The 21,114-nt window shown below is 46.6% G+C and overlaps 1 protein-coding gene and 1 pseudogene across 4 annotated transcripts in view; both read right to left on the minus strand.

The window, feature by feature from the left end:
- ATP8A2 (ATPase, aminophospholipid transporter, class I, type 8A, member 2) overlaps positions 1–21,114 on the minus strand; it is a 494,154-nt gene that overhangs the window by 13,191 nt on the left and 459,849 nt on the right. The window lies entirely within an intron of this gene.
- Positions 14,780–16,092, minus strand: LOC782264 (MARCKS-related protein-like; annotated as a pseudogene).

The raw sequence follows: 21,114 nt of genomic DNA on the forward strand, positions 1-21,114 counted from the left end.
AGCTTCTCCATCTTTGGCTGCAAAGAATATAGCCAATCTGATTTTGGTATTGACCACTGGTGATGTCCATGTGTAGAGTCTTCTCTTCTGTTGTTGGAAGAGGGTGTTTGCTATGACAAGAGCATTCTCTAGGCAAAACTCTATTAGCCTTTGCCCTGCTTCATTCTGTACTCCAAGGCCAAATATGCCTGTTACTCCAGGTATTTCTTGACTTCCTACTTTTGCATTCCAGTCCCCTATAATGAAAAGGACATCTTTTTTGAGTGTTAATTCTGGAAGGTCTTGTAGGTCTTCATAGAACCGTTCAACTTCAGCTTCTTTAGCATTACTGGTCAGGGCATAGACTTGGATTACTGTGATACTGAATGGTTTGCCTTGGAAACTAACAGAGATCATTCTGTCATTTTTGAGATTGCATCCAAGTACTGCATTTCAGACTCTTGTTGACTATGATGGCTACTCCATTTCTTCTAAGGGATTCTTGCCCACAGTAGTAGATATAATGGTCATCTGAGTTAAATTCACCCATTCCAGTCCATTTTAGTTTGCTGATTCCTAAAATGTCATTGTTCACTCTTGCCATCTGCTATTTGATCACTTCCAATTTGCCTTGATTCATGGACCTAACATTCCAGGTTCCTATGCAATATTGCTCTTTGCAGCATCAGACTTTGCTTCTATCACCAGTCACATCCACAACTGGGTGTTGTTTTTGCTTTGGCTCTATCTCTTCATTCTCTCTGGAGTTATTTCTCCAATGATCTCCAGTAGCATATTGGGCACCTACCGACCTGGGGAGTTCATCTTTCAGTGTCATAACTTATTGCCTTTTCATACTGTCCATGGGGTTCTCAAGGCAAGAATACTGAAGTGGTTTGTCATTTCCCTCGGCAGTATACCACGTTTTGTCAGACCTCTCCACCATGACCCATCTGTCTTGGGTGGCCCTACACAGCATAGCTCATGGTTTCATTGAGTTAGACAAGGCTGTGTCCATGTGATCAGATTGGTTAGTTTTCTGTGATTGTGGTTTTCAGTCTGTCTGCCCTGTGATGAAGAAGGATAAGAGGCTTATGGAAGCTTCCTAAAGGGAGAGACTGACTGAGGGGGAAAACTGGGTCTTGTTCTGATGGGTGGGGCCATCTTTAATCCAATTTTCTGTTGATGGGTGGAGCTGTATTCCCTCCCTGTTGTTTGACCGGAGGCCAAATTATGGTGGAGGTAATGAAGATAATGGCAGTTTAGTTCAGTTCAGTCGCTCAGTTGTGTTCAACTCTTTGTGACCCCATGAATTGCAGCACTCCAGGCCTCCCTGTCCATCATCAACTCCCGGAGTTCACTCAAACTCATGTCCATCAAGTAGGTGATGCCATCCAGCCATCTCATCCTCTGTCATCCCCTTCTCCTGCCCCCATTCTCTCTCAGCATCAGAGTCTTTTCCAATGAGTCAACTCTTCACATGAGGTGGCCAAAGTATTGGAGTTTCAGTTTTAGCATCAGTCCTTCCAAAGAACACCCAGGACAGATCTTTAGAATGGACTGGTTGGATCTCCTTGCAGTCCAAGGGGCTCTCAAGAGTCTTCTCCAACACCACAGTTCAAAAGCATCAATTCTTTGGTGCTCAGCTTTCTTCACAGTCCAACTCTCACATCCATACATGACCACTGGAAAACCCATAGCCTTGACTAGATGGACCTTTGTTGGCAAAGTAATGTCTCTGCTTTTGAATATGCTATCTAGGTTGGTCATAACTTTCCTTCCAAGGAGTAAGCATCTTTTAATTTCATGGCTGCAATCACCATCTGCAGTGATTTTGGAGCCCCTCAAAAAATAAAGTCCAAAACAATGCCATTAGCAGCAAAATGGACAGACATGGAGATGATCACGTCAACTGAGGTAAGTTAGACAAAGACAAATACCATATCACTTAGAAGGGGAAACTAATAAAAATGATACAAATGAGCTTTGTTACAAAGCAGCCTCACAGATCTCAAAATTATACTTAAGACTAACAAAGGGGAAACTTGGGGGAAAGTGATAAATTAGGAGATTTGCATTAACATGTACACACTATTATATATCAAATAGATAACTAACAAGGACTCACTGTATAGCACAAAGCACTCAGTGTTCTGTAATAATACACGCATGAAGTATATATATAAATATATATATATATATCTGAATCACGGTTGCTGTTCACATGAAACTGATACAACATTGTAAGTCAACTATACTCCAATGGAAATCTTTTTAAGAAAGTGAAAGGACAACCACAGAATGAAAGTATTTACAAATTGAGTATCTGGTAAGGGCCTAGTACCCAGAATGTATCAATAATCCCAACCCCACAGCAAAAAGACAGACAAACCAAGCCAAAAACGGGCAAAGGATTTGGATACATTATCCGAAGAAGAAACACCATGGTCGATGAGCGCATGAGAAGATACTCAACATCACTAGTCATTAGGGAAATGCAAATCAGAACCACAAAGAAATAGCACCCAGCATCTCCTAGGACAGCTATTAGAAAAATGAGAACAGATAATGACAAGTCTTGGAGAGGATGTGGAGAGATTAGAACATTAGCATGTTACTGGTGTATTCAAGAAAATCAGAGATACCAAAGGAACATTTCATGCAAAGATGAGCTCGATAAAGGACAGAAATGGTATGGACCTAACAGAAGCAGAAGATATTAAGAAGAGGTGGCAAGAATACACAGAAGAACTGTACAAAAAAGATCTTCACGACCCAGATAATCACGATGGTGATGATCACTCACCTAGAGACAGACATCCTGGAATGTGAAGTCAAGTGGGCCTTAGAAAGCATCACTACGAACAAAGCTAGTGGAGGTGATGGAATTCCAGTTGAGCTATTCCAAATCCTGAAAGATGATGCTGTGAAAGTGCTGCACTCAATATGCCAGCACATTTGGAAAACTTAGCAGTGGCCACAGGACTGGAAAAGGTCAGTTTTCTTTCTAATCCCAAAGAAAGGCAATGCCAAAGAATGCTCAAACTACCACACAATTGCACTCATCTCACACGCTAGTAAAGTAATGCTCAAAATTCTCCAAGCCAGGCTTCAGCAATATGTGAACCATGAACTTCCTGATGTTCAAGCTGGTTTTAGAAAAGGCAGAGGAACCAGAGATCAAATTGCCAACATCTGCTGGATCATAGAAAAAGCAAGAGAGTTCCAGAAAAGCATCTACTTCTACTTTATTGACTATGCCAAAGATTTGACTGTGTGGATCACAATAAACTGTGGAAAATTCTGAAAGAGATGGGAATACCAGACCACCTGATCTGCCTCTTGAGAAATTTGTATGCAGGTCAGGAAGCAACAGTTAGAACTGGACATGGAACAAAAGACTGGTTCCAAATAGGAAAAGGAGTATGTCAAGGCTGTATATTGTCACCCTGTTTATTTAACTTATATGCAGAGTACATCATGAGAAATGCTGGACTGGAAGAAACACAAGCTGGAATCAAGATTGCCGGGAGAAATATCAATAACCTCAGATATGCAGATGACACCACCCTTATGGCAGAAAGTGAAGAGGAACTAAAAAGCCTCTTGATGAAAGTGAAAGTGGAGAGTGAAAAAGTTGGCTTAAAGCTCAACATTCAGAAAATGAAGATCATGGCATCCGGTCCCACCACTTCATGGGAAATAGATGGGGAAACAGTGGAAACAGTGTCAGACTTTATTTTTCTGGGCTCAAAATCACTGCAGATGGTGACTGCAGCCATGAAATTAAAAGACACTTACTCCTTGGAGGGAAAGTTATGACCAACTTAGATAGCATATTCAAAAGCAAAGTTATGATCAACCTAGATAGCATATTCAAAAGCAGAGACATTACTTTGCCAACAAAGGTTCGTCTAGTCAAGGCTATGGTTTTTCCTGTGGTCATGTATGGATGTGAGAGTTGAACTGTGAAGAAGGCTGAGTGCCGAAGAATTGATGCTTTCGAACTGTGGTGTTGGAGAAGACTCTTGAGAGTCCCTCGGACTGCAAGGAGATCCAACCAGTCCATTCTGAAGGAGATCAGCCCTGGGATTTCTTTGGAAGGAATGATGCTAAAGCTGAAACTCCAGTACTCTGGCCACCTCATGCGAAGAGTTGACTCATTGGAAAAGACTCTGATGCTGGGAGGGATTGGGAGCAGGAGGAGAAGGGGACGACAGAGGATGAGATGGCTGGATGGCATCACTGACTCGATGGACGTGAGTCTGAGTGAACTCCGGGAGTTGGTGATGGACAGGGAGGCCTGGCGTGCTGCGATTCATGGGGTCGCAAAGAGTCGGACACGACTGAGCGACTGATCTGATCTGATCTGGTGGGCCTGTAAAATGGTGCTGCCATGGTTCTTCAAGAACTTCAGTGTGGAACTGCCTTCTCACCTAGCAGTTCCACTCCTAGGTTAGATAACAGCCAAAAGAACCAAAAATGGACTCAGACCCTTGTACACCAATGTCTGCAGCAGCATTATTCATAATAAGAGTCCAGATAGATATCTATCAATTGCTGTGTGGATAAACCACGTGTGGTCTAGCCGTACAGTAGAATACTATTCAGCCAGAAAAAGGAATGAAGTACTGACACAGGCACAACATGGAAGAACCTTGAACACCTTATGGTGAGTGAAAGGCGCCAACCCAGCAGGCCACGTCTCGTCTGGTTTCATTTATACGAAGTGTCTGGAACAGGCAACTACAGAGAGACAGGAGAGTGGGCGGGGACTGCAGCGGGGAGTTGTGGGGAGGGGAGGGCAGCAGGGAGTGTCTGCTCAAAGCATCTGAGGTTTCCGTTTGGGGAGATGAAAATGTTCTGGAACTAAACAGGGGTGATGGCTGCACAGCAGGTGAATGTACTAAATGCCACCGAACTGTACACTCAGAATGGTAACTCTTATATACAGAGTAAACAAGGTCTTATATTGAACTATATTCAGTATCCTGTGATAAACCATAATGGAAAAGAACATGAAAAAATACATATGTATAACTGACTCATTTTGCTGTACAGCAGAAATTAATACAACATTGTAAATGGCACCCCACTCCAGTCCTCTTGCCTGGAAAATCCCATGGACGGAGGAGGCTGGTAGGCTGCAGTCCATGGGGTCGCTAAGAGTCGGGGACAACTGAGCGACTTCAGTTTCACTTTTCACTTTCCTGCATTGGAGAAGGAAATGGCAACCCACTCCAGTATTCTTGCCTGGAGAATCCTAGGGACAGAGGAGCCTGGTGGGCTGCCGTCTATGGGGTCGCACAGAGTCAGACACGACTGAAGTGACTTAGCACAGCAAACCAACTCTACTTCAATAACATTAAAAAAAAACACCTAAATTTAAAAAGGACAGGGACTGGCTTCTGAATGGAGCAAAATTCCTTCTCACCTGAAGGGTTGGTAAAGATGTTCTCTTTATGGTTTATCTTCCCCACCGGGGTTGGGAGCGGGAATGGAGTCGAGTGCTTGTTTGACCTTTGTCCATTGCAGCTTAGGCAGAGATACTGCCTGAGCTCTATCCCGGCTGTGGAAGGTGCAGGTAAACATCAGTGATGGTGGTGAAAGCCTGTCTCATGCAGCCCCTCAGGCAAACTGCTGCGAAGCCGGCACATCCTGGGGGAGGTGGTTGGTGCGGGCCAGTCTCAAAGAGCAGCAGCAGGATGGAGCAGAGAGCTGGCAAGTGTTATTCGGGGGATAATAAACCTATTCCCACGTGTCTGCAGGGAAGCTGCTCCTGCTAGAACCACACATGCATCACCGGTACAGAGCAGAGCATGGAGAGTACAGCAAGAACCACGAGTCTGCTTTAGATTGTGTCAAAAGTTGACACTTTCCAAATGTGAGGCTGGAGAAGCAAGGAGATCATACCAGTCAATCCTAAAGGAAATCAACCCTGAATATTCATTGGAAGGAATGATGCTGAAGCTGAAGCTCCGATACTTTCGTCACCTGATGCAAAGAGCCAACTCATTGGAAAAGACCCTGATGCTGGGAAAGATTGAAGGCAAGAGAAGAGGATGACAGAGGATGAGATGGTTGGGTGGCATCACTGATTCAATGGACATGAGTTTGAACAAGCTCCAGGAGTTAGTGATGGACAGGGAAGCCTGGCATGCTGCAGTCTGTGGGGTCGCTAAGAGTTGAACACAACCGAGCAATTGAACAACAACAGAAGTTACAGCTGGTAGGAATCACAGCTGACACCACAAAGCAGCCAAAAAAACAGGTATTTTTAGAAACTTATTTTTAAATGACTGCTGAACTGTCTTCAAAACATAAATCTGATGGGTTCCTCAAGATAAAAGCTAATCCAAAGTTTCTTTACCTTCAGGTAGGGCCAAGCGTCTACCCAGCTAGCTGACTGTTGAAATTCGAACCCACTTTTAAAGATCCCCAGGGAACGAAACTTCATGGCCTCAACTGGTAACTTATTTGGCTCATTATAATCTCAACATTAGGAAATGAGAAATTTTGGGCTCAATCATATTCCAGACTTACCCAGGCCTTTGTAGGATTAAAAAGTAAAAACCCTACCAAAACAACAATGAAAAAAACCCTCATCATAGCTAAATACACGTATGTAATGAGGGAAAATAGCAAGAATAAAACAAAACAGTATTTCCAGCTCAAGATTCCAATAAGACAGGCGTTCCACGTTGGAGGTATGAGCCCTTCATAAACTCTACGGTGGTGGTGATGCTTTACTTGCTCAGTCGTGTCCGACTCTTTGTGACAACCATGAACTGTAGCCCACCAGGCTCCTCTGTCCATGGAATTCTCCAGGCAAGAATACTGGAATGGGTTGCCATTTCCTTCTCCAGGGCATCTTCTTGACCCAGGGATCGAACCCGGGTCTTCCGCATTGGCAGGTGGATTCCTTACCCACTGAGCCACCAGGGAAGCCCTCATAAACTCTATTAGATGGTGGTAAATTATTCTCCTCCTTGGTTGCCTTTGAGGCACTGGGGTGGGGGCCACATCAGACAGGCCCTCCTGGCCCCTTATCCTACAGGAACCACAGAGAGCAGGCGGGGGAGGAGGCCTTGTGAGCAGAGACTCAGGAACACCAACGTAGCTCTGCGTGTTCCCCTGGAGGGCTCGTCCTCAGGCAGGGACCAGGTCCTCTGTCTTCTCTGCATTTTCACAGTGCACACCCTGGCTGAGAACAGGGGACAGTTACACACACACCCACACTTGTGCTTGGCACCACCATGTGTGTCTGCCCTGTGTCTCCATCACTGGATCCTGCGTCCTGAGGCTCTGCGTCTGTCCACACTGCCCACCACTGACCTCAGGACAGCGCGTGTCCCAACGCTAGCTGTGAAAATTCCTCTTTAATAAATTCTTCTTTTAAAATGACAGACTAGAGAGCCTTGCCGGGGGGCTCAGTGGTAAAGAATCCGCCTGGCAGTGCAGGAGACATGGGTTCGATCCCTGGTCTGGGAAGATCCCACATGCCACGGGACAGCTAAGCCCGTGCACCACAACCACTGAGCCTGTGCTCTAGAGCCCCGGAGCTACTGAGTCCACATGGCACAATTACTGCAGCCCTGGCACCCTAGAGACTGTGCTCCGCAACAAGAGAAGCCACCACAGTAAGAAGCCCGAGTGCCACAACTAGAGATGGCCCATGCAGCAGTCAAGACCCAGCATGCAGAAATGCATAAAAAATTCAAAGAGATGACAGAATACGGACATCATCCCACTTCTCTCTGAGAAGAGGAAAGCCCCCTCTAGATCCGCGACAACACTGTGAGCGAGAATTAAAAGTTCTGTGGCCTTTACACAGACAGGACACTGTGTTTTGTCAAGAAAAGAATTCAGACGCAAGCAACAGCTGGAGGACAGTCTGGCTGAGGACAGGATAGAGTTCAAGGTTAACTAACTTAATACAAATTCCATTCCCCAAATAAAAAGATTCCTCTCGTCCTCCCAGGTCTCAAGTCTCCTCGGGCCATCAAAACTGGGGAGTGGAGGGAAGAAAGGCTTGTCTCAGTAGGGTCTGTTTTCTTCTCTTCTGCACAAGGCTTTGGACGGTGCGGGTAAGGGGAGCATTCTGGGTGTCAGAAGACACCTCAGCCTTCTATAGTGTGGACTGGGTGATTTCTTTTCAAAAAGAAGTGTGACCAAGGAGTGGTAGTACCAAATTGTGTGGTGAACTTGACAGGGGAAACAGTGGATATGAAACCTCAAAAAAAAAAGGGGGTTATGATAGAGAACAGACTGTGGACACAGTGGAAGAGGGCGGGGCGAGTTGAGAGAGTAGCACTGAAACATACATGTCACATGTGCAAAATAGCTGGCGGGAAGCTGCTGCATCACACGGGGGGCTCAGCTCGGCTCTGTAATGACCTAGAGGGGTGGGTGGGAGGTTTAAGTGGAGGGTACATATGTATACTATGGCTGATTCATGTCGTTGTACAGCAGCAACCAACACATGGTCAAGCGATTATTCTCCAATTAAAAGTAAATTTTAAAAACTGTTATACAATACCTCCTTGAAGTCAAACAAGACAAGCGAGGTCTGTCTGTTGACAACCAGCCTGGCTCAGGACACAGGTGGTGTGCGTGAGGTGACGGTGGTGATGGATAGGGCTGCCGGGGAAACTTTTCACAAAAGGAGGGGCAGGAAATATTGAAAAGATCCCATAGCAAAGATAGAGACATGTAAATCCTCTTCCACCGTGCCTGCTCATGGGTGGGAATCTAAGTAAACCAGTGAGGAAAGCCAAAAAGAGGTAGAAATGGGCAACCAGCAACTACACTGTCCTTTACCTGAAACAGCAAGTTAGGTAAAATTGGCAAAAATGCTTCTCCTGAAAATCAGTATTATCATATTCTGTCTACTTTTAAAACATTTAAGAGGCTGTTAAAAACAAAATTCCCAGAGAAACTTCTGCCTCCAAGAGGATGGAATAGGTTTTTGAAAATAGCATTTTCTCTATTCTTCCTGTAAAGTACAACTGACAACCCTGGACATCACACGTCAAACAAATATATGAAGACACTGAGAAGGTGGAGAGAAGGTGGAAGACCAGCTGGGAACCTTGGGGCACGAGAAACCTGAGTCTCCTTTTGGCTCGTAGATTCCAGACTTAGAGTGGAAGAGCCTGGCAACCCAGAAATGCCCAGAGGTGCAGCCAGAAACACCCAGGAAGAAAGCCCTCTTGTCTTCTGTCAAGAGAGGCAGGAAGGCTGCAGCCTCACAAGACAGAACACTCTTAGACTATAACCACTCTAATCACACACCATGGAAGAAGCTGTGACTCTGCTCTCATCTGTGTCGGCAAAGACCAAGCGAGGCCTGGACTCCACCCTCAAGAGGCTGCGACAAGGTGTCCTAAAACCCTACTGTGTACGTGATGGAGGAGGCAAGGTAGGGACCTGGGGTTTTCATCCCTGCCAGCACCTGGCCCCCTGTGGTGTCAGCGGAGATGTTGGGAGATGCACAGGGGAGAATGGACTTATGTCCTTCCTCTCCTTACTGGGGGGTGGTATCAGAAAAGGCCTAATGGAAAATCAGGACTTTCATCCTTACCCAGTAGTGATGAGGACGTACCTATCTCTGACCCCTCCCTACCTGCCCTGCAGCGTCACTGGAGACCACGCGGAGAGCAGGAACTCTCACCTGCTCTCTGCTGACATCAACACAGACCAAGCTGGGGTCCAGGAAAACCTCTGCCTGGCTGAGAGGAACCTGCCATAAATCCAGAGTCACATAACACAACACCCAAATGTCCAGGTTTTATTTGAAAGGTTCTATACTGAGAACCAGGAAGGTCTGAAATTGAATGTAAAGAGATCAACATATACCAATATCAAGATGACAGAGACGGTGGAATAACCTGGCTAAGATTTTAAAGCAGGCACGATAAAAATGCTTCAGTGAGCAACTATGAACATGCTAAAAGCAAACGGAAAAAAAAGGAAAGCCTCAGCAAAGATATAGAAGATAGAAGAAGAACCAATTGGAAATTTTAGAAGCTCAAAAACACAATCACTGAAATAAAAAGCATGGTGGATGGGCTGCCTTGATGCCAGGGCAGAGGGGATGGAAGAAACAATCTGTAAACGGGAAGACAGGGCAGTAAGCAATGATCTGAGTTCAGTAACAGAGACAAACAGCCTGAAGGAACAATTAGCAGAGCCTTGGGCACCTGCGGGAAGATAACTGGCAACATAGCCGTTCATGTCTTTAGAGTTCTAGAAGGAGAGGTGACCAAGGATGGGGTTCAAAAAGCATTCCAAGAAATAAAGGCTGAAAACTCCCCAAATTTGGTGAGAGACATCATCCTAGAGATTCAAGAAGCTCCATGAATCTTAACTGGGATAAACCCAAAGAAAGCCAGGCCGAGACATATTATAATTAAACTTCTGGAAATTAAAGACAAGATCTTAAAAAGCAGCCAAAGAGAAATGACACTCTACCTGTAGTGGAAAACCAATTCAAATGACAAAGGATTTCTCATCAGAAATGATTGAGGCCAGACACGGCATAATATTTTTCAAGTGCTGAAAGAAAAGAACTGTCAACTCCGCGAAAATACCTTTCAGAAATGAGGAAGAAACTGGAACACTCTTAGATGGGAAGAAAAACTAAGAGGATCTGTCACCACCAAAACTGCCCTACGAGAATCGCTAAAGGAAGTTCTAAAAACAAGGAGGGAATAATGAAAGAAGGAATTTCAGCGCATCAGGGGAGAACATGGTAAGCAAACAAATGGGTAAAACAATGAGTCTTCTCTTTCCTCCTGAATTCTCCAAATTACGTCTGACAAGTTAAAGCAAAAACTGCATACTGTCTGATGTGGTTCTGAATGTATGTAGAGAAAATATTTAAGAATATTATAAATATGGGTAGGTAAAGAGATAAAAGGAGGCAAGATTTCTGTACTTCACTCAGACTGGTAAAATGTCAACACCAGCAGACTGAGATTAGTTTTGTATATATAATATAATGCCTAGAACAACCGGTAGAAAGAAACTATACTGTAGAGACGTTAAAAACACAACAGATAAATAAAAACGGAATACCAGAAAATGTTCACGTAACACATGAGAAGAAAAAACAGAAAAATGAAAAATAGAACAAACAGAAAACAAAGGATACAGTGGCAAATGAAGCCCAAACCTATTAATAATACGTAAAATATAAATGCTTTAAATATGCCAATTAAAAGACAAGGGTTGCAGAATGGATCACAAAACCGGACCCAGTGATATGACATGCTGTTTACAAGAAACTTCCACTTCAAATGTATTGCTATAGAAAGACAGAAAATAAAAGGATGGAAAAAATACATCACAAGAATATTAACCAAAGGAAAGTAGGAGTAACTATATTAACATAAGATAAAGTAGATTTGAGAACAAAGAAAAAGTACCAGACAGTGAAAGACATTATGTAACGACAAAAAGGTCAGTGTACCCAAAACACACAGGGATCCTAAATGAATGTCTGTGTACCAGGCAACAGAGATGGAAAGTGTGTGAAGCCCAAACTAACACAATGAAAAGAAAAATAGACAGATTCACAAATACAGTTGAATCTGTCAATATGCTTCTCCCAACATTTGATAGTACAGACAAAATAAGCAAGGAAAAATCACATAATTGTATCAGTTGATGCAAATTAAAACCACAGTGAGTTATTATTACACAGCTTTCACAGTGGTTAACATTATAAAAATCGGGGCCACACCAAATGCCAGCAAGGATCTGGAAAAACCGGATTCCTCACACATTTCTGGTAGGGATGTTATGTGGTCTGACCACTACTTCCTTAAAAACACCAAACATACCACATTGTTATGAATATACCAAAACCACTGAATTTACACTTTAAAATGATGAAGTTTACGTATTTAAATTGTATCTCCACAAAAACGATCAGATAAGCCTGGACCAACATGCAGCCCAAGTTGCCAATCCACAGAACTTTGAGCTAAACGGTTGATATTTTTTCTCATATCAATGACAAAAAGGTCAGTGTACCCAAAACACACAGCGATCCTAAATGAATTCTATCAGAGGGTGGAGGGAACACCTAAACACACAAGTACTGTAAACCCAGCGGTTGTACCCCTGGACTTTTATCCCAGAAAAATGAACTCATGTTCATGCAAAAACCTGTACACACATGCCTATAAGAGCTTTATTCATAATAGCCCCAACCTAGAAACCCAGGTATCTTTCAACAGGTGAATGGTTTAACAAAACTTGGTATATCCATACCACGACGTACTACTCAGCAGTTAAGAGGAAGGAAGTACTGATACTCGAAACAACACACACGGATCTCCAGAGAACCATGCTGTGTGAGCAAAGCTCACTGCTAGAAGGTTACATACCATATGGTTCATTCATATGGCTTTCTTGAAATGACCAAGTTATAGAAATAGAGAACAGAGAGACGGAGCTAAGCAGAGGATAGAGAGCAGATTCGATTATAAAAAGATGACATGAGAAACCCTGTGGTGATGGAAACATTCTATATCCTGACCACATCCATGTCAGGTATAGATGACTGAATCTATTCCTGGTTGTGACACTGTTTCTTCAGTTCTGCAGGATGTTACTATTAGGGGAGGGCTTCCCTGGTGGCTCAGTCAGTAAAGAGTCTCCCTGCAATGCAGGAGACCCAAGTTCAATTCCTGGGTCAGGAAGATCCCCTGGTGAAGAAAACGGCAACTCACTCCAGTATTCTTGACTGGAGAATCCCATGGACAGAGGAGCCTGGCGGGCTACAGTCCAACGGGTTGCAAGAGTCAGACATGACTTAGTAACTAAACCACCACCACCATCAGGGGAACTAAGAGTACGTGGGATGTCTCTGTATTATTTCTTACGACTGCAGGTGAGGCTGCAATTTTCTCCAAATAAAAAATTTTAATAAAAATCCCTCTCAGTTTTATGCATTCCCTCTTTTGTGTTTGTCTGTAGTTACCCGTTCGAAGCGGTCAGGAGAACGCTACAACTCAGAGCTGTGTTAGAGCGAGATGGGGGGGGACCCTCCTCCATCCCCCGCCAGCCCTGCCCCAGGGAGTGGCCGTCCACCTCTGCGGAGCCGTCTGACCTCATTAGAGCAGGCGAAGTGGAGTTGGATCGACAGCCCTGCACATATGGAAACCATTCCCATCCCAGGACTTGCAGTGAGGTGGGAGGCTCCCCTCGAACAGAGCTGAGCTCCGTGGGTCAGTCAGAGAGCCCATGGTGAGGTTAGGTCAGAGTCCTGGGGCTGTGAGGAACAGATGAATTAGCAGGGGCACCTGGCTGACCCAGAGGAGCCTCGGGGAATGGTGGCTCAGTGGGTTGAGGAGCCCCAGATGTAATGGAGCAGGTCAGGAATGGTCCAGGCTCTGTGCGTTTCCTGACGGGCATGTGGAAAAAGGACGAGCATGAACAGGACTGCAGCAGCACAGCAGCATGTGGGTCAGCAAGAGGCAGCTTTACTGGCAGGAAGTTCTGTTAAAGCTCTGTTTCCACCCAACGGACCTGCTCAGAAGCATTGGCTAAAGGACCCTGGCTTCCTCTCCAACCCAGCATCCTACCTGCCCACCCTTCCCTCCCTCCCTCTGCTCCAGCCGCAGGGCCTTCTGGCCTTTCCTGGAACACTCCAGTTTCCCACCCCAGGGTCTCTGCCTCCCAGGCGGCCCCTTCCCCCAGTTCCCTCAGAGCAGCCCCAGGACCACTCATGTGAGAATGTCCTCCTCTCTCTACCCCGTGTCCCTTGCTTTATCTTCATCCCACTTTCACTGCAGACTTTGTGTTTACGTCTGTGGTCCATGCTGGATGTCAGCTCCAGGAGGGCTGGAATTTGGGTTTTGTTCACAGTTCTGCACCCAGCACCCAGAACAGTGCTTTAGCCCATAGCAGATGCTTAGGAACTATTTGTTGCAGGATTGACGGAATCAAGAGAGTCTGGTCTCTGGTTCTGAGCACCAAGCAGAGACAAAGACAGACGTGGCAAGGCCACAGAGCCCTGTCTTTTCTTCTCCCCATGAGCTCTCCTCTTCCAGAGGGGTGAGGGGGTAGGTGGCACGACCTCACAAGATCTTGTCACAGGAGCTTATTTCTATAAAAGGGAATTTCCAGGCCCACAGGACTCCCAAGTCTACTTTGTAATTTGGCCAAAGAAGAGCGGGCACGTCTCAGCAGACCCACAGTCTGGTGAAGAGTCAGGAAACTGTGCATCGCGGCCCCAGTCCCAGGCGCGCCAGATGACGCCCAGAAGCACGGACTCACTGAAGGCCGCTAAATTAATACATGAGGAGGTCCCTGGCCCAAATCAAGGTTAGGAATCAAAATCTCAGAACACATGATCCACCAGCAGCCGAGAGGGCTTGAATCCATGGCCAGTCAACAACCACCTTGGCTTTCTCCCCCTCCCCTCCTCTGAGTATACGCCTCTCCCCAGCTCCACTCTGCTCTGTTGCTGCCTGACTTGGACTGTTTTTTTTTTTTTTTGCTTAAACTCTTGATTTTTATTTTATTTATTTATTTATTTATAAAATAACATTTATTCCTTTTTCAAATGTTACAGTAAAACCAGGTGGAAGAGAATGGTTTTAGCAGTTAGAAAAAAAAAAAAAGTACAAATCTGGGGTTTGGCCATTAAAAGTTATTTACAACAATGGGAGGGGGAAAAAAGACAACAAGAAGTTGTTTCACATTACAGACCTCCCGCCCACCCCAAAGCTTAATACTTGCTTACCAAGTCAAAAAAGGAGACACGGGTTGATTCACAAGCTGGAGGTTTGAACTTGAGTAAGACATTTATAAAAACCTAGACAGGGGCAGTGTTCTCCCCAGCCCAGGTGCCACTAGGCACAGCACAAGAGACTAAAAACTCAACAGGGGAAGGCTGGACACTCAAGGTTTGGGAGTGTAGGCACCCCCACATCTGGCTCAGGGATTGGGGAGTAAACAAAACCTACTTGGAAAAGAATTGGGGAAGAAAACCAGCAATTGCCTTCGGCACAGGTGGGGACAGGGAAGGAGGTAGGGCCAAGGGCAGGAGCATTTCACATCACTAACCTAACTTGGGAAAACTGCAAGGGACCATCTTCAACTGGCCTTAAGAGGAAGACCAGATGGATGATGGGAGAATCCACAGGAGGGAGAGAAGGAGAGGGAACGTGGCTAGGGGGCAACAGCCCCTTCCTTTCTGGGCACAGGAAGGCAGCTGGGGCACCAGGTCCAGGCAGTGACCTCACAAGGACAGCACAGTTTTTGCAGCTTAGAGATCACCCACCTGCCCCCACCCAGCTACTCATTCTGCTCGCTGGCTGGTGCAGGGTCACTCTCTGGCCCCGAGGGAGTGGATGGCTCTGCGGCCTGGGGCCCTGCCTCTTCTGTGTCTCCCTTGACGGTAGGGCTGGCCTCTGCCCCTTTGGCCTGAGGCTCCTGGCTCTCGGGGATGGCAGCAGCCTTCCCTTCCTGGGCAGTGCCCTCCTCGCCGCAGGCACTGATCTCCCCCTGCTCCTGCTCTTCCTCTGTGGGTGAGGAGGCAGACGAATCACCCCCACCCTCCTTCCGATTTCTCTTGAAGGACAGGCCACTCAATTTGAAAGGCTTCTTGAAAGAGAATTTCTTCTTCTTCTTGGGGGTCTCCTTGGGGGGGACCTCCCCCTTAGCCTCAGCGCCCTGGCTAGGGGGTGCTGGCTCGATAGCATCACCAGTGGCCCCCGCTGCCTCCTCTGTTCCGTTCACGGGGGCGACTCCCCTTCACCTTTGGGGGATGTCTCCATTGCTTTTCACGTGGCCGTTCTCCTGTCCGTTGACCTTGGCGGGGGAAGCGCCTGCTGCCTCCTCGGCGGTCACGTCGCCCCGGGGAGCCTTGGAGCTCTGGCTGCCCATGGTGGGGGGTTCTGCTGGGGGGGCGCCCGGAGCCGCCCCGGGCTCGCGCCGCAGGGGATAGTTCGGCCGGGTGGGCCTGGCCGGCGGAGGGGTGGGGCTCGCGTTTGAGGGGGAGGGGTGTCGGGGGGAAACCAAGCTGCACCCCCGCTCTGCGCCCAACCCGCTAGCTGCGCCCACCGCCGCTCCGCTCCACTCCGCGCCAGAATGCCCAACTCTTGATTTTTAAAAAGATGCTTCAGTTTTCTCTTTTTGTAGGAAGAGTATGTAAATGTGATGAAGGAGGGAAAAGAACTTCGGAAAAACATTTATAAAAAGGCAACAGTGGAAGCAGCCTAAATGTCCATCAACAGAGGAATGGATAAAGAAGATGTGGTACATATATTCAATGGGACACTCTTCAGCCATGAAAAGGAATGAAACTGTGCCATTTGCAGAGACGTGGATGTAGAGACTGTCATATGGGGGAAGTAAGTCAGAAGGAGAAAAACAAATGCCGTATATTAATGCATATATGTTGACTCTATAAAAACGGTATAGGTGATCTTATTTGCAAAACCATTATAGAGACACAGACGTAGAGAACAAATGTATGGATATGACAGGGGCGGGATGAATCAGAAGATTAGGATTGACACTCCTACACCATTGATACTACGTGTAAGAAAGTGAAAGTTGCTCAGGAGTGTCTGACACTTTGTGACCCCCATGGACTATACAGTCCATCGAATTCTCCAGGCCAGAATACTGGAGTGGGTAGCCTTTCCTTTCTCCAGGGCATCTTCCCAACCCAGGGATTGAACCCAGGTCTCCCGCATTGCAGGAGGAGTCTTACCAGCTGAGCCACAAGGGAAGCCCAAGAATACTAGTGTGGGTAGCCTATCCTTTCTCCAGTGGATCTTCATGACCCAGGAATTGAACCTGGTCTCCTGCATTGCAGGCAGATTCTTTACCAGCTGAGCTACCAGGGAAGCCCACCAAGTATAAGATAGATAATGAGAGAACCTATTATATAGCACAAGGAACTCGATTCAGTGCTCTCTGGTGACGTTCAGCTCAGTTCAGTCGCTCAGTTGTGTTCGACTCTTTGCGACCCCATGAATTGCAGCACGCCAGGAAGGAAATCCAAAAAGAGGGAATAGATGTACACGTAGAGCTGATTCATTTTGCTGTACAGCAGAAACTAACACAGCAAGGTAAAGCAACTGTACTCCAATAAAATTTTTGTAAGAAGGCAGCAGTGAGTGATTTTTGATGGTTACAGGTAACAGCTGGAAGAGGGGCTGACGTAACACAGGGTTCTGGAGGAAAGCCGGGGGCGTGGAAACCACATAATAAAGGTGGGTTTGAACAATGAAGCCTGTTGGGCTGCAGTCTCATTTCCCGAGGGCAAGGCTAGCAGCCCAGGCACGTTAAATACTGGAAAGTCAACCTGACTGGACAAAGGAGCCAGTCTGAAGGTTAAGGCATGAGGACAGGGCCTTCATCGTATTTTTTAAAATCAGTTAAATTCCCTGAATGTGAACTTGCCCTTAAATGAAAAATAAAATTTGCCTATTAGAACCTGAGCAGATTTGAATCAAGTATGAAACCACCGATATCTCTCATGATGGTGATTTTGTTTTAAGGTTGCCAACTTCCCAGGAGGCCCATGAAGCTGCAAATTAATTATGATAAAATAACTTCCCCCCACCCCCGCCACCATCACCCCACTTTCATTCCCTCCAATACACACAGGGTCTGGGCAATGAACACCTGACTTCACAGATTCAAAGCAGCGTGCAGACAGAAAAATTCAGAAGGGGCCACAGGGTCCCCCGACTCAATTGTGGAAGTAATTAAAGAAAGATGAGCTTCTCTCCTGATTAACCCCCTAAACACTAACTAAAGATAATGATGGATGGAGGTGCAGCCTGCCCTGTTCTCTGGTGGCTGCAGGCAGGTGCCCCCAGGGAGGCGAGGGTGGAGTGGGCACTGCCTCCCTGCTGATCGGTGGGGAAGACAATAACCTCACTGGATAAGAACAACCGGGGAGGCCCTGCAGCCTCAGACCATTCTCTGTTTCTTTACAGATGTCAGACCACAGACGAGTCACTGCTAGTTTGGCCCAGCCCACGGGGAGAGCTGGAAGGCTTCAAGAAATTGGTTTTTAAGCCAGAGCACTTGAGTCATGGTCTTGAGCTGCCTACAGCCTGTTTGGGAACCAGGTGGGTTTGTAACGTAAGCAAGACTTTACAAAGGGGGATGCACTCGTGGTCCTGAGTCCCCAGAGTCCAATCGGCCACTGCCAGCATGTGGGGGAAGCTCTCCCCTTCCTCCCCAACCGCATCCCCAGTGGGGGAGGGAACCGTGACAACAAGTCCTGGGGAGTCTCGGGAAAAGCCAGCAGCTGCCCTCCCTTTGGGATGACTGCGTTCCACATGGGATGTGGTGCTGGGCTGCAGCGCCTGGGGACAAGGTGAGTGGGGTGACTGCGGGGTGAGCCCAGGCCTGTCCCCAGCCCCGTGCCAGGGCCCAGCATCTCCACACTCAGGCACAGGGGGCATCCGAGCTGTGTGACCCCGAGGGACAGGCCTGCCCACTGGCTGAGGCTGACGGCACTGCTTCGTGTCTTGGCGGGGCCCCTTCATCACTCCCAGGGGACAGGTCTCCCCTACCAGGCAGGGCCACTTTGGAGCTTTCCCAGATTTTTGGAGATTTCCCAGAATCCTCTCTGGAGACTAACAACTCTATTTGCCATGGCCAAGCCGCCAGCCTGGCTGAACCCCTGACTTGAACTGCTTTTTGCTTAAATAAACTCTTACTTTTTAAAAATATGCTTCAGTTTTCTCTTTTTGTAGGACAGTATGTAGACAGCAGTGATGTTTCTCTGATGTTGCTATTAGTTGCTATTTCATAATCTTTATGGATGACCCAGAGAGAGTCTTCTTGGAAGAGGCCCTGTCTTCTTCCAGGTACGAGAGCTGCTAAATCTGCCGGTGTTTCTGGCAGACCATCACTTTCAAAATTTCAAAATAAGATTACTGTCTGCATCACTGCTGGCTCATGCTTTGCAGTCTGAAGAAGCCCTCATTGAGAGGATGTACCTGTATCCAACAGGGTGAGGCTGTCCAGGCAGGTCTTCTGAATCACCTTGGTCTGGGTGCCCAGCAGTCTGTGGGAAAGTCCTGGCAGCTGATGCTGGGGCACATGATGAAGAAGAGAAGTACATGGGCGCAAGAGAGAAAACAGGTTTCCCTTTTCTTTTCCAATGGAAAAAACCCTCTGGATTATGAACTTTTTAAAGAGTGTATTAAATGTTTAAAGTTAACTCTTCATATATTATTACCTGGCCTCTCTCTGGGTCATCCATAAAGATGATGAAATAGCAACTAAAAACCATAGACTATCTCCAGTGTTTGATCCCTGTACTTCAGGAATGCATAAACCGCATGGACGAATGCTGAAACCTCAGAGTATGACACATCTCTGCCTCTGGGAAGCGATGCTGTTTTTCTAAGATAAAGAATAACATCCATCGAGAGAGGAATGGCTAAGGAAGATGTGGTACATAGATACAATGGAATACTCAGTTCAGTTCAGTTCAGTTGCTCAGTCGTGTCCGACTCTTTGCGACCCCATGAATCGCAGCATGCCAGGCCTCCCTGTCCATCACCAACTCCCGGAGTTCACTCAGACTCACGTCCATCGAGTCAGTGATGCCATCCAGCCATCTCATCCTCTGTCGTCCCCTTCTCCTCCTGTCCCTAATCCCTCCCAGCATCAGAGTCTTTTCCAATGAGTCAACTCTTCGCATGAAGTGGCCAAATTACTGGAGTTTCAGCTTTAGCATAATTTCCTTCCAAAGAAATCCCAGGGCTGATCTCCTTCAGAATGGACTGGTTGGATCAATGGAATACTACTCAGCCATAAAAAGAATGAAATAATGCCATTTGCAAGAACATGGATGGAGCTAGAGGTTATCATACTTAGTGAAGTAAGACAGAGAAAGACAATACCAAATGATATCACTTATATGTGGAATCTAAAAAAAAAAAAAAGATACAAGTGAACTTATTTACGAAACAGAAACAGCTTCAAAGACTTAGAAAACAAGCTTGTGGTTGCCAGAGGAAAGGTGTGGGGCAAGGAGTTTGAGGTTAACAGATACACACTGAGTGCTGAGTGAGTGCTTGGTCACTTAGTTGTGTCTGACTCTTTGTGACCCCATGGACTATAAGCCCACCAGACTCCTTTGTCCATGGAATTCTCCAGGCAAGAATTCTGGAGTGGGTTGCCATTTCCTTCTCCAGGGGATCTTCCCCATCCAGGGATTGGGTCTTCTGCATTGCAGGTGGATCTTTATTGTCTGAGTTACCAGGGAAGCCCAAGATACACACTACTATATATAAAATAATCAACGAGCTACTGTGTAGCATAGGAAACTTACACCTAGTGGTTACTTTTTAAAACCTGCTTTTGGATGTGATTTGTAACAGTAGTCTGGGTTTTAACACCTTCTCCCTTCCTGTAAAGGACCAGCACATGTTCTTTCTCCTGGCTGAGTAGACCCTTCAGGTCCTGCCTGGGTGACAACATGCCCACAGAAGTGGTATCGTGATTTCAGGACGGAGGCCAGTTCACGGTCAGCTCCCAAGACAGCGTTCTGAGTGTGCTCGGTGCTTCTCTGCAAGGCATTCACTCACCTACATTTTTTCTTTTCTCAAAAACAGCCTGAGGCCACTGTGAGAAAACCTTCCTATGTTGTAAGCTGTTCTAGGGTGGGGTCGAGGGTGACCTTGGAATACTCCTGGATGAAACATGCACGTCCCAGGACAGCCCCAGTGGGGAGGACTCCTGGGGACATCTGAACTTTGTTTCTGCATGGACACACTGCACAGAGCAGGGTGAAGGAGGCCAGTATCCTCTCTGCAGAGGATCTCACTCCATGGCTGTTTCTCGTAAGTGAGGCTAAGTGAGGCTGTCGACGGCTCCCTGTGGTTTACAGAATAAAGCCCCACAGGTCATATGATCTGGCCCTCCACCTAGTTATGAGACTTAACTTCTCAGCCCTTGTTCTGCATTTTTCACTGTGCCCAGATAACTCTTCACATCTGCCCTACAGCCAGATCCCTCCCCTGCTTCACTCTCCAGGGACAGGTCCTAATTCGTGCCGTGCTCTCAGGGCAGTCTCTCCATCGCTGTTACAGCACCTTCCCACTGTATTCCCATGTTATCTGCCACCCCTCCCTGGAT

This window comes from Bos taurus, chromosome 12 (assembly GCF_002263795.3).
Source record: "Bos taurus isolate L1 Dominette 01449 registration number 42190680 breed Hereford chromosome 12, ARS-UCD2.0, whole genome shotgun sequence".
NCBI lineage: Eukaryota > Metazoa > Chordata > Mammalia > Artiodactyla > Bovidae > Bos > Bos taurus.